General features: G+C 41.3%; 1 protein-coding gene across 2 annotated transcripts in view; it reads right to left on the reverse strand.

The window, feature by feature from the left end:
* MRTFA (myocardin related transcription factor A) overlaps positions 1–12,562 on the reverse strand; it is a 76,470-nt gene that overhangs the window by 27,886 nt on the left and 36,022 nt on the right. The gene's annotated exons all lie outside the window — the stretch shown is intronic.

A 12,562-nucleotide genomic window follows, 5' to 3' on the forward strand; every position in this document is an offset into this window, starting at 1 on the left:
AGGCATGGTGACTGAACCTGGAAGTACCATAGCTCAGTGGATGCAGAAGGTCCCAGGGTTCAATCCCCAATATCTCTAGGTAGGGCTGGGAATGTATTCTGTTGGAAATACTAGAAAGATGCTGTCAGTTGGTGTAAACAATGCGGACCTAGATGGACCAATGGTCTGACTCCATAGAAGGCAGCTTCCTGTTCCACCAGAGCAAACTTGTATTAAAACAAATGTCTCTCTTTGCCAAAGATCCTGAAGTTCCCTGTATGTCAGGAACACATAGTTCATTAAGTCTAGCATAATTTGTTATGCAGGGTAGCTTTGTAGTTCACATTTAAAGTAAACTACAGTATCTTTCCCATCTAGTTCAAATGGTGAGGAAATGAAGCAGGGCAGAGAAATGTTCCTTTTTAGCAGATTAAAATTATGAGAAAAGGCGAAGCCATTTAGATAGCATTTCCTCATTTTTGCTACTTATTAACTGCTCTTGAAACACATACAGAACTTAGCTGAAAGCATGACCAACTAAATCCCAGGAGCCATGGGAACAAATGGATTAGTTTATACATGAAATGTAGATAATACACTTCCAGAAAAAGTTAAAGCTGTTGATAGCTCTGTTTTGTGTTCTGCAAGGATTTGGTTAAAGCGGACTACTGCATTCTGAACATAGCACCACTTTTAAAAAGCTTCATACAACCACAGAACACTAATTCAACTGAATGCTGTATACTGCTGGTTCAGATTGTTCATCTTATTGACCACTATATTGGTTGCAAAAACAAGAAGTCATTTGCAATCATTCTAGCATCATGGACCAGAAAGTCAGCTTCAACCAGACTACAGCAATGTACCATTTACTCTCTCTCTCCAGTATATTTACTCTGAGCTCCCTTGACCTACCAGTCGATAACATTAACTAGTTGTAATTCTCTTTAAAATATGTTTTAAGTACTTGTACAATAGTTTTTCATAGTTGTTAACTAATACCAAAATAGAAACATTCCTTCCTATGTTAGACTTCTTACTAATCCCACAAATCAGAAGGAATTCTACTGAGCAAGCTTAATGATTAAAAGACAAACTGGCTGCATTCAGGCAGAATACTTTTGCTTCCATTTTAGATTGACCACCGCTTGCCATTTCATTTCAGACCCAACAAACTTACCGGTAATTCTTAATTACAGATCTTAATTACAGTTTCTTAAAACAAGACATCTTCATAGTTTAAGAAGCTGGGTTTTCTCAACAAACCATAGTTAAGGGTTCAGACATAATGCTGAACTGCGGTTAATCTAACATGGAAGCTTCTGATCTCTTCCTTGTGGAAGGAGGGGAGAACACATGAGGTCAAGGGTTGCCACAGTTCATCCTCATAATGATATATCATTGTTTGGTTTAGTGTTACATGTGAATTGGGTCAGTGTATCTAGGTTTGGACATTGCAACAATCTGTGGTTAATTTAAAAGGAACCAAAAGTTTTCTACACTCTTCATCATGGCTCCTGAGAAGTGGGGAGAACTCATTGCAGCTCATTGCTATAACTCTGAACCATGATTTAGGATCATGTATGAAAGACAAGTCTATTATTTCTTTTTTTAAAAAATAATATTTATTACTTTTAAAGCTTACAAAAAAGAAAGAAGAGAAAGAAAACAAAAAAGAGAAAAAACAATACAATACAATATATGAACAATACAAAACACAACCTAAACACAATAAACAAAACAAAAACAATTTAAAGCATACATCATACCTTTTCCATACTCTATCTTTCATTCCCTTGTTTCATCGACCTCCTCTCACCTCCCTCTTTGTGTTCCACTTCCATTAATTGTTTCAGCAATTCCTTTCCATCTTTCTCTATTTTCTATCATATAAATGTCTTAACATATTTTTAATCTTATTTCCATTAAAACTAGTATACTTATTTAAGCTTAACTCCTTATAACATTTCTACTAAGGCCATAATATTTCATTCCAACATTTTTCTATCACTCATTAATTTTACAATATTTCTATATATAAACTTTAAATTTTCCAATCTTCTTCCACCATCTCCTCTCCCCTGTCTCGGACTCTGCCAGTCACTTCCGTCAACTCCATACAGTCCATCAACCTGGAGATCTTATGTCTGAGGCTCTTAACTCTTTTCCAAGTCCCTTCTGCAGATCTTCTTCATATTCTTTAATGCTATAGAGCAGATCTCGGGGAAACTCCGACCTAACAATACTTTTGTTCCTTCTCGACAGGTCAGCCAAATTTCCATAGTTAAAGCTAAAATCCATGAAGTATTTCAGGACATGTTTCAAGATTCCTCCAAATCCAAAGGCCCCCAGAACTCCAGTCTCCTCCTGACCCAAGTTCATGTCCCAAAAGTCAATTAATCCCTGCATGGAGGGAACTTTCCAGCTTTCCTTCTCCAGTCCAGGCCAGGCTCCGATCCCCAAAATCTGACTTTTTCTAGATTCAGTCATAAAAGGCCTCAATTTACAGTCCTCAATTTGCCTCTGTAAGGCTGAGGCTCCCACTTGTATTACTTTAGGTTCGACAACAACAACTTTCTCTTTCTCCTTCTCCACATTTTGTTCTGCTAAAGTAGATTCCTGTAGCAAATCCTGAATAATTTCTGTATTGGTACTCACTTTTTGTCCCAAATTAATCACTTTTTGTCCCAAGTTATCAATTTTAGTAGCCATAACATCCGTCTTCTTGTGAAGCTGTTCCAACAAATAGCTTATCTTGCATAATGCAGCCACTAAGGCTTCTCCTGTCGACATTCTTAAATGGTCCAAGGTCAATCCTTGATTCTCACAGTTCTTATCCTGCAGCTGGAGATTCCCCAGCTCCACTCTTGTAACAGTTTCAAAAGCTCCCTCTAGAGGGAAACAGTCTCCACTTGTATCAATCCTTTCAAGCACAGTTCCAAAAGTAAAGTTAGTTTCAATTTTCAGTTACTTTTCCTCCTTTTTAAACGCAGAAGAGGGCAATGGAAACAATATATTTCTCTTGTTTAACTAACTGTCAACATACGTTTTATTCACAGTCAATGAACTCTCCCAAAACGTCAATCTACTGGCAGCCCGTTTCCAGGTTCAGAGCAGTGGTAATTTAATTTTTAATTTTTATCACTCTCTCCTGCAGGCTTACACGATCCAAAATTTTCCCCCTCTTCTCCTGCTTCCAAGGGGGGTTTAATGATTTTAATCGATGGAAGTTTAATCCTTTAGATAAGACTTTCCAAGACCTTAGCTTGCAGCTTCTTTGCTTCAATCTATTTACAAAAGGGGAAGGCGGACTTCCTGTTTGAAACCTTCCCGTTTCGGTACCAAATTAAGACATTTGTAAATCCAATTTTCCGTTCTACTCACAGGTAGTTGTTTAGAGTCAAATTGTCCACAGGAAAAAGTCAGCGCTCTCCGGCAACAGCAATGCGGCTTCCCCCCAGTCAAGCTTGCAAAAATTTACCATTTGCCCAATAATAATTGCTGGAAGTGTAATGAGACTGAAGGTACTTTCTACCACCTTTGGTGGACCTGCCCGAGGATTAAAGCCTTTTGGGAAATGATCTATAATGAAATTAAGAAAGTCCTAAAGTGGACTTTTCCTAAGAAACCTGAGGCTTTTCTTCTGGGTATGGTTGGCCAATTGGTGCCAAGGAAGGATAGGACGTTTTTTATGTATGCTACTACAGCAGCAAGAATTCTTCTCGCAAAGTATTGGAAGACACAAGAACTACCTACTCTGGAAGAATGGCAGACGAAGGTGATTGAATATATGGGACTGGCAGAGATGACCGGCAGAATTTGTGACCAGGGGAAAGAGACAGCGGAAGAAGATTGGAAGAAATTCAAGATTTATCTTAAAAATTATTGCAAAATTGAGGAGTGCTAGATGTCAGGGAATAAGAAATAGAGAATTGCAGCTGTAACTAATAAGTTAAAGAAAAAGGAATGTAATGAAAGTGAATTAAATAATTAATTATTGGAGAATTGCTAAAAAAAAATGTTAAAAATTAAGGATGCAGTAAAAGGGAGGTATGGGGAAGTCGGAGAAACAAGGGGTATGAAAACAGGATTATGAAATTATACATGTTGTATATGTTTTTGTTTGTGAATGTGAATGTGTTGTTTGTTTTTATTCGTGTTGGAAAACCAATAAAAATTATTTTTTAAAAAAATGAAAAAAAGCAATGCGGCTTCCCTCCGTGAAAAAAGCAGTCAATTCGAAGCACCGCGCCACTCACCCCACGTCGCTCCGGATACCCAAAACTGGGTTTCCCCGTGAGCAGGGGAGACGCAAAGGGTGCCAGCCGAATCCCACGTACACAAGCTTCTCCCGCCTGTGATTTTAGTGGGTCTCCGCCTTCGCCGTGGCGGTCAGACCCTGATTTCCATGGAGCAAATTCCTCCCGATCGGAGGAACTCCACCATTGCCAGAGGCACCAACCCGGAAGTGACAAGTCTATTATTTCTGCAATACCCCAAGCTGGTAACTTGAAGAAATGTTGTCATTTGATGCCAGGGACAAATGTGAGTAAAGTTAAAAGATAGGTAATCTTGATAGTCTTTTCAAATTCTTGTTGACAGGGTTCCATCAATGTCATTCCTACACTGATCACAAAGGGGCACTACAGAGCAGCACAAGGAGTCAAGGATGGGGTTCCTGCAGCAATGCCCTCTCCATCGGGCTTGTCTCACAACAAGGAGAGAGAGGCAGAGGTCTATGTAAAGCACTAACCACAAGACCACTGTGCTTGCAAGGCTATATTTTCACAATCAATTTCTGTGGATTTCCTTCCTGCTTGGTGGTTTGGAAGTGTTGACAGTATCCAACAACCTGCAAAATGCATAATGGAAGGCACAGGGCAGATGTCTCCTGTGGTTTCACCACATAATTTTATTAAACATGCTCTATAATATGGACATTTCTGTCTTGGAAGATAACTGCACTTGAAGCATGTCAGGAAACTAGTAGTCTTTTTTTAGCCTTATATATAAAACTGTTGTGGAGGCCACTACACCTAATGTTTTTTGTATAGGAGGTGGTGCTAGTTGTGGACACACAACTCAAGTACGGTACAATTCTAGTGATGGTTATTCTCTGTAGGGGTTCATTCATTTTCTATGCGGCCCTTCATCAGAGAGGATCACAAGGCGTTTTACAATATAAAAACACAAAAATACATAAAAAGCCAAACACTGATTAATTGACCGAAGGCCTAATTAATATGATGGCAAGTGGATATGCCTTGATCATATAAGCCTTGCGGGCCAAATGATAAGGTCTGGAAGGCCTAACTGGGCCTTAGGGACAGACATTTCCCACTCCTGAGCTAGTGTTTAAAAGAAAAATGTATCAAGACAATGTTCCCACTGGACAAAATTCCGGTATCTGCTTTATTCTACATTTAAAAGCATGAAGTGGCTAATAATGGTGTTGCAAAGTTTCTGTTATGTAACCTATATGCTATACTTTTTTTATTCCTCAAAAAACAACCCCAAACCCTTCTCAATGTGAGTTGTCAGCTAATTCTCACAACAACCCTGTGAAGCAGGGTTGGGCTAAGAGACAGTGACTAGTCCAGTAAGCTACATGGCTGAATGGGGATTTGAAGCCAGATTGGTCTGGTCTCATTAACTACTACATGACTCTAGTTCTCTACCAAATTCATGTGAAAATTTCAAAATATGAAAGTAGGATACCCAACAGTACCTAATATTCCTCTCTCAGCCTCCCTTTTTGCTGTTATTTGGAGCAGCTAGAAAACAGCTGTACCCTCTTGCACTTGTTCACATTCAAATTTCAGTGCAAATAAGAGCAGTCTCTTTTCCACTTGCACTTGCTGATCTTCTTTCACTTCCTTTTAAGTCAGAGATTGTGAAGGAGTAGGGAAAGACTCCTATGGTTCCTCATTGTTCCCAAAATACCACAAAGAATGAGAATCCTGCCTTTCCCTCAAGCTCTCTTCAAGACTCAAGGGAAAGGCAAGGTCTACTCTAGTTTGACCAGGTGTTTGGATAATAAAAGTGTGGGAGAGGCCCCTCCCATTTCTTACTTCCTCCACAAATTAGAGAAACCCTTGTCTCTCCCACAAGCCTCCTTGTGCATGCCAGATAACAGAGGAGGAGATTGGCAGCAAGCACGAGCAGAAATTGGCCAGTAAACCTCAATGCAGATACAACAAATATAAAAATCTGTCGTATACTGATCAATCTACTCAGTAAAGGTAAGGTAAAGGTACCCCTGCCCGTACGGGCCAGTCTTGACAGACTCTGGGGTTGTGCGCCCATCTCACTTAAGAGGCCAGGGGCCAGCGCTGTCCGGAGACACTTCCGGGTCACGTGGCCAGCGTGACATCGCTGCTCTGGCGAGCCAGAGTCGCACACGGAAACGCCGTTTACCTTCCCGCTGGTAAGCAGTCCCTATTTATCTACTTGCACCTGGAGGTGCTTTCGAACTGCTAGGTTGGCAGGCGCTGGGACCGAGCAGCGGGAGCGCACCCCGCCGCAGGGATTCGAACCGCCGACCTTTCGATCGGCAAGTCCTAGGCGCTGAGGCTTTAACCCACAGCGCCACCTGCGTCCCCTAATCTACTCAGTATCTGTCTACAATTGGAAGGGGGGAGGGAGAATCAGAACCAAGGGACCACTGTAATCCCCCTGACCTCTCTAGACAATCCTTGAGACTCGCCCTAGGACCCATCTCTTACCAGCCCAGTGGACACCTCTGGTTTTTATGTAGCTGGAATGTAGAATGAATGTCATGCTGTACAAATTGAAAAGTCCCAATTTTGCCCATGAAACAGTGCAGCCCTTAGGCTGAAAAGGGTTTCCCATCCTTGAACTACAATGGCTGGTGGTAGAGGCTTTCCAGCATTTCAGACACAGCTTTTTCCAAGCCCTACATGGAGATATTGGGAATTAAGCCTGGGATGCCTGCATATAAAACACGTGCCACTGAGCTATGGTCTTATCCTTGATACTCTAGTTGAGTTCTGTGTGACATATACAGTGGTACCTTGGGTTACAGACGCTTCAGGTTACAGATGCTTCAGGTTACAGACTCTGCTAACCCAGAAATAGTACCTCGAGTTAAGAACTTTGCTTCAGGATGAGAACAGAAATCACGCTGCCGCAGTGTGGTGGCAGCAGGAAGCTCTATTAGCTAAAGTGGTACCTCAGGTTAAGAACAGTTTCAGGTTAAGAATGGACCTCCAGAACGAATTAAGTTCTTAACCCGAGGTACCACTGTATGCTGGCTTTCAAGAAATGAAAATGTTAACTTCATCTAGAAATGGTGCTTTTAAGTTAGCTGCTTGAGATAGCCACAATGCATTAGGAAATGCTGAACTGTAGAGTATATGCAGGTTTACTAGCTCCCAGTCTGACAAAGCCCATCACGTTTTACAAGTTTACTCAGGGCAAAATAATATTTCACTATTAGCATACCAAAAAAGTTAATGAAGGCACACAATGTGGTTTTAATTCCACTAGTTTAAAAAGTAAAAGAAGTAAAAGTACAGCCAACAGCTTGCATTATTCTAAAATGAGATGGGTTGTTTTGAATGGGTATTTAAGCAAGCTTAAGTGTACTTGAGAAAAATAAATGTAAAAGCTTCCTATTTTTTTCTGCTCCAACCTCAAATGAAGATCTGTTTTGGAACAAACTGCTCTGACCTCAAATCTGTTCTAGGAAGAATGCCCAAAAATGCAAAGATAGGATCCATTTAAGTGAGTAAAAAGGAACCTATCAGGTCCTTGACTGCAATCCTTCTCCTCCCTAGGCATTTCACAAGTTGAGTAAGTTCATAAATGAACTATATATCTAGAATATGCAGCCCTCAACCTTGCCTTATACATGCTGAACTGTTTAAATTAAGGAAGTTTAACAAAATACTCATATAATCTGAATGAATAGGATTAGAGGACACAACAAGCAGAAGCGTCTCGCCTTTTGTGGTTTCTCTAATTTGCAACACTGCCAAGTTAAAATGAACAACTTCTAGAATCTCTCTGAACTGCACACTGGCATTATGGTCAGCCCATACTATTAATAAGGCAAGATACCCGAACTCATAATGTAAATTCAGTCCTCTTCCTTCTCACTCTGGTGATTAAAGCCTTTATTGTTTGTTTATCATGTGCCTGTTTTATCATGTGCTTGCTTTATGTAAACAATTTTGGAAGAGAAACCCAGAAGGATCAAGCATGGCTTCCCTCAAAAGCAAGGTCAAGGAGTGTCATTATAACATACCTGAATATACTTACACTGAACGTGCACAGAGACAAGGATGGAGGACAATTTATGCATTTCTATGCATTTCTGCATTTCTGTGTGCGGCGCTGGTGCTGGCTCACCAGATGCAGCTTAGTCACGCTGGCCACGTGACCCGGAAGTGTCTTCGGACAGCACCGGCTCCCGGCCTCTTGAGCGAGATGAGCGCACAACCCTAGAGTCGGTCACGACTGGCCCTGATGGGCAGGGGTACCTTTACCTTTACTATTATGGCAGCCACTATTCTATACTAGGACCAGCAAAGGTGCCTTGATTCTAAATTTCCATTAAGATTAGCAATAGTCAATCTCTACGGTTTTATCACACTTTAACATAACACCAAGATGTAGAATCAGGGCTGAACTATGCAAACATGGGCTAGTTCAGTTCTCCAATGCTTTCATTAGAACGAAGTATGTATGCATAAAAAGGTAAAGGGACCCCTGACCATTAGGTCCAGTCGTGGCCAACTCTGGGGTTGCGACGCTCATCTCGCTTTATTGGCCAAGGGAGCCAGCGTACAGCTTCTGGGTCATGTGGCCAGCATGACTAAGCTGCTTCTGGTGAGCCAGAACAGCGCACGGAAACGCTGTTTACCTTCCCGCTGGAGCGGTACCTATTTATCTACGAGCAGTTCATGCTTTCAAACTGCTAGGTTGGCAGGAGCAGGGACCGAGCAACGGGAGCTCACCCCGTCACAGGGATTCAAACCTCCAACCTTCTGATCGGCAAGTCCTAGGCTCTGTGGTTTAGACCACAGTGCCACCCGCGTCCCATGTAAACATATATTTAAGCTATTTATAAACCACTTAATCACTGAAGTTTCTAATCTGGTTTCACTCTGGAACATAACGGGGGGTAGGGGGTAAAACCTGACCCTCATCCCTGTCACTGGAATCACTGTGACACTGGAACAAGCCAGGCCTCCATCTCAACTATCTCCTTGTGCCCCTATACTTTATCCCAAAATGGTTTCCAAAAATAAAGCACTGTACTGGGGGCTAAACCAACCTGCCAACCATAACAACAGGAGGACTGGCCTCCATTAACAAGGCCCTCTGTATACAGAGATGCACAGCACCCGACAGCCCCTTCCTCTATACATGCATGCTTCATTATCAGAATGATGGGCATTTAACTAATAACAGATTAAAAGTACAGTATATAGTTTGAATCACAGCATACTACACAGAATGCTTACTCTGTGTATCTATGACAATGATTGGGAAAATGAACACACACACACACCCAAAGAAAAATTATGGGGAATGATGGGAGTAGTAGTCCAACATCTGGAGGGCCACAAGGCCCCCAATCCTGATCTATGCTACAGGTAAACCCTAGCAGCCAAGAGACCTGTGCCTGATAAAGTGTAGTCAATAAACACAAAAGAATGCAAATAAGTAGGTCTGAAATAAGAACTAACTAATGAACCCAAGTAGTCAATCAAAGGTTTTTATCAACCTCCACTCAACCATAAAGCTCGCTGCGTGACTGTGAGCCAGTTACACTTTCTCAGCCTATCCTACCTCAAAGGGTTGTGGTGAAGATAAATTTATGTACGCTGCTTTGAGCTAACTGAAGGAACGGTGGGATAAAATATATTTTGAATGGATATGGCACTTCATTGATCTAGCAATGACTACATATCATAGGAAGGGATGACAAGGGTTGTGTGGACTCCTGGCAGAAATCTAAAGCCAAGGTTTTGCTTTCTGTCATCAAGGTGGAAGGCACTGGTGATACTGCTGCCTGCTCCTCCAGTCAAAAGCCTGGCCAACTAGTGGGGAAGACCGGGTTGGGGGTGGGAGGCAGAAAAGGATGGGTACTGGGTTCCTAGAAGCCCCTCTTGCTGCTTCTCACTGAAGCACAATAGTCTGGGTAAGGGCAGGCAGGCAGGCTGTGGGACCCCAACAGCTCCACCCACTGCTAGAAAGGGAAATCCCCAGCACTTTGGAGTTGCTTCCTCACAGACATGGCCTGGGTCACCTTCATCTCTCAAATTTCAATATACAAAAAATAGCTGCACACACTGACATTTAAAATGAAAATTAGATATATCTTATTAAAACACTATGAACTGAAACCTACTTCTTTTCTTCCACATCCCCTCTCTTCCATTTAACCCCCCCCCCCATGCAACAATATAATTCTTTGGTCTAGAACAAATATTTATTCTGATCTATCCAATGTATCAGAGTTGTATGTGTTTTACTTTCTGTTTAAAAAAAAATCCTGGAGAGTATACCTGAACATTTAAAAGTGTCCATTAACATTCTAAATCTAGAATTTATTCATGTGCAAGCTTAACTTATCAATAAATAAAGTAAAACTGATGGTTAATTGACTGCAAGTGTTTTAAAATTGAATGGCAGGCCCACAAATGAGACATGAGGATGGCAGTGAAGAAAGGGAAAGGTGAGCTAACCCTAGTTTTGCAATAATACATTTTCAACTAATGGTATTCTGTTTTATTTGCTATCAACCTATTCTTGACAAGTTTTTTAGACTCTCTCTGCAGTAGAGGAATAACATTCACTAATCTGCTTGCAAAATATGTCCGTTTATACTGAAAAGATCAAGTTTTATATTAGTTTTCTGCCTATAATACACCTATTCAAAACACCTGATTGCTCTTAAATTTGTTTACATCTAGTGCCATTGCCCAAAAGCATCATGATGCATCAATGAAGCATCAATTGATGCTTTTGAATTATGGTGCTGGAGGAGACTCTTGAGAGTCCCATGGACTGCAAGAAGATCAAACCTCTCCATTCTGAAGGAAATCAGCCCTGAGTGCTCACTGGAAGGACAGATTGTGAAGCTGAGGCTCCAGTACTTTGGCCACCTCATGAGAAGAGAAGACTCCCTGGAGAAGACCCTGATGTTGGGAAAGATGGAGGGCACAAGGAGAAGGGGGCGACAGAGGACAAGATGGTTGGATAGTGTTTTCGAGGTTACCAGCATGAGTCTGACCAAGCTGCGGGGGGCAGTGGAGGACAGGAGTGCCTGGCGTTCTCTGGTCCATGGGGTCACGAAGAGTCGGACACGACTAAACGACTAAACAACAACAAAAGTGCCATTGCCCACAAAGCAAGCCAGCATGCATACAAATCCAGACTCCTGCCTATTGGAACTACAGAGGCAGCACCGGAAATAGCCCAATTAGCTGCTGTAACACTTCAAACGTATCCGATAATTATCAAATCCATTATAAAGAAAGTCACTTGGAAAAGTCATTCAACATGCAATTCTTGCTGCACATTTTACTACGGTTGTCAATACTGAAATTAAAGATGCTGAGCAAGTCAGCATGAGGCACTGGGGAGTCTGTTAGAGCACCCTTTACACTGGGGTTCTGTTTGAAACCCCTTTGCTCACGAAAGCCACAAACAAAGCAGAGAATCATGGAACAATTTTTTAGAATTTGACAAATTTTATATACATACCAACTAAAATCATATGTCTGAACATGAAGAACAGAAACCAAAAGTGAACGGAATAATTTACTAGTATCGAGATATAGGAAAATATATATGCAAGACAGGGCCCTCCAAACTCTTCTTTATTTGCTTTTCAGCTTTTAGAGAGCCAGGAACTTCCCCCAGAAACAACTGTGTACTTCCAACTAATCAACAGACAAAAATGTTTATAGGCCAGCTTCACATAAAGTCCCAATTGTTATTGCAACAGCTAGGACTTGCAAAATAAAATGTTGATATATCTGGATGCTGCTTATAACAGGAAGAAAGAAAATCCTTCTAACCCAAAATGAGTCGTCTAGTACTCTCGTAGCAAAACAGCAACATGATATTGGTACACTGAGCCGATGCTTGCACAATTCTTAGCAGAGCCAACACCTTTGTAATGGCTTCAAGGCAAATACACTACAGAGCATGTAAAAATAATTCAACTGCTTTTCTACCAGCCCTCATGTTACTTCTCCTGATGCATTTGTCTATTTGATCATAACTTTTCATACACTAAAAAGTTATTTTCAAAGCGTTCCTTAGCCCTGCATATATTCGTTTCATCATTGACTTGAGCCACACCTAATGAACAAGCTATTGCAGCACTTGTCACCATGCAACAAAACCTGCTGTCTAAAGGCTACAATGAAATTCTAAACAGTAGCAAATGCAGAAAAAAATCTTTGTTGCATGAACATTTTATAGCCAGGGTACTACTAAGTATGTGTGCAGCCACACTCCCAGCTCAATGGCAGGAAGCATGCTAAGAAAATGACTACCATGCACCCAGTTTTTCACATGTTTCTAGCATGGCAACATCTTC

Source organism: Podarcis cretensis, assembly GCF_951804945.1.
Source record: "Podarcis cretensis genome assembly, chromosome: 10".
In the NCBI taxonomy this organism is placed as follows: Eukaryota; Metazoa; Chordata; class Lepidosauria; order Squamata; family Lacertidae; genus Podarcis; species Podarcis cretensis.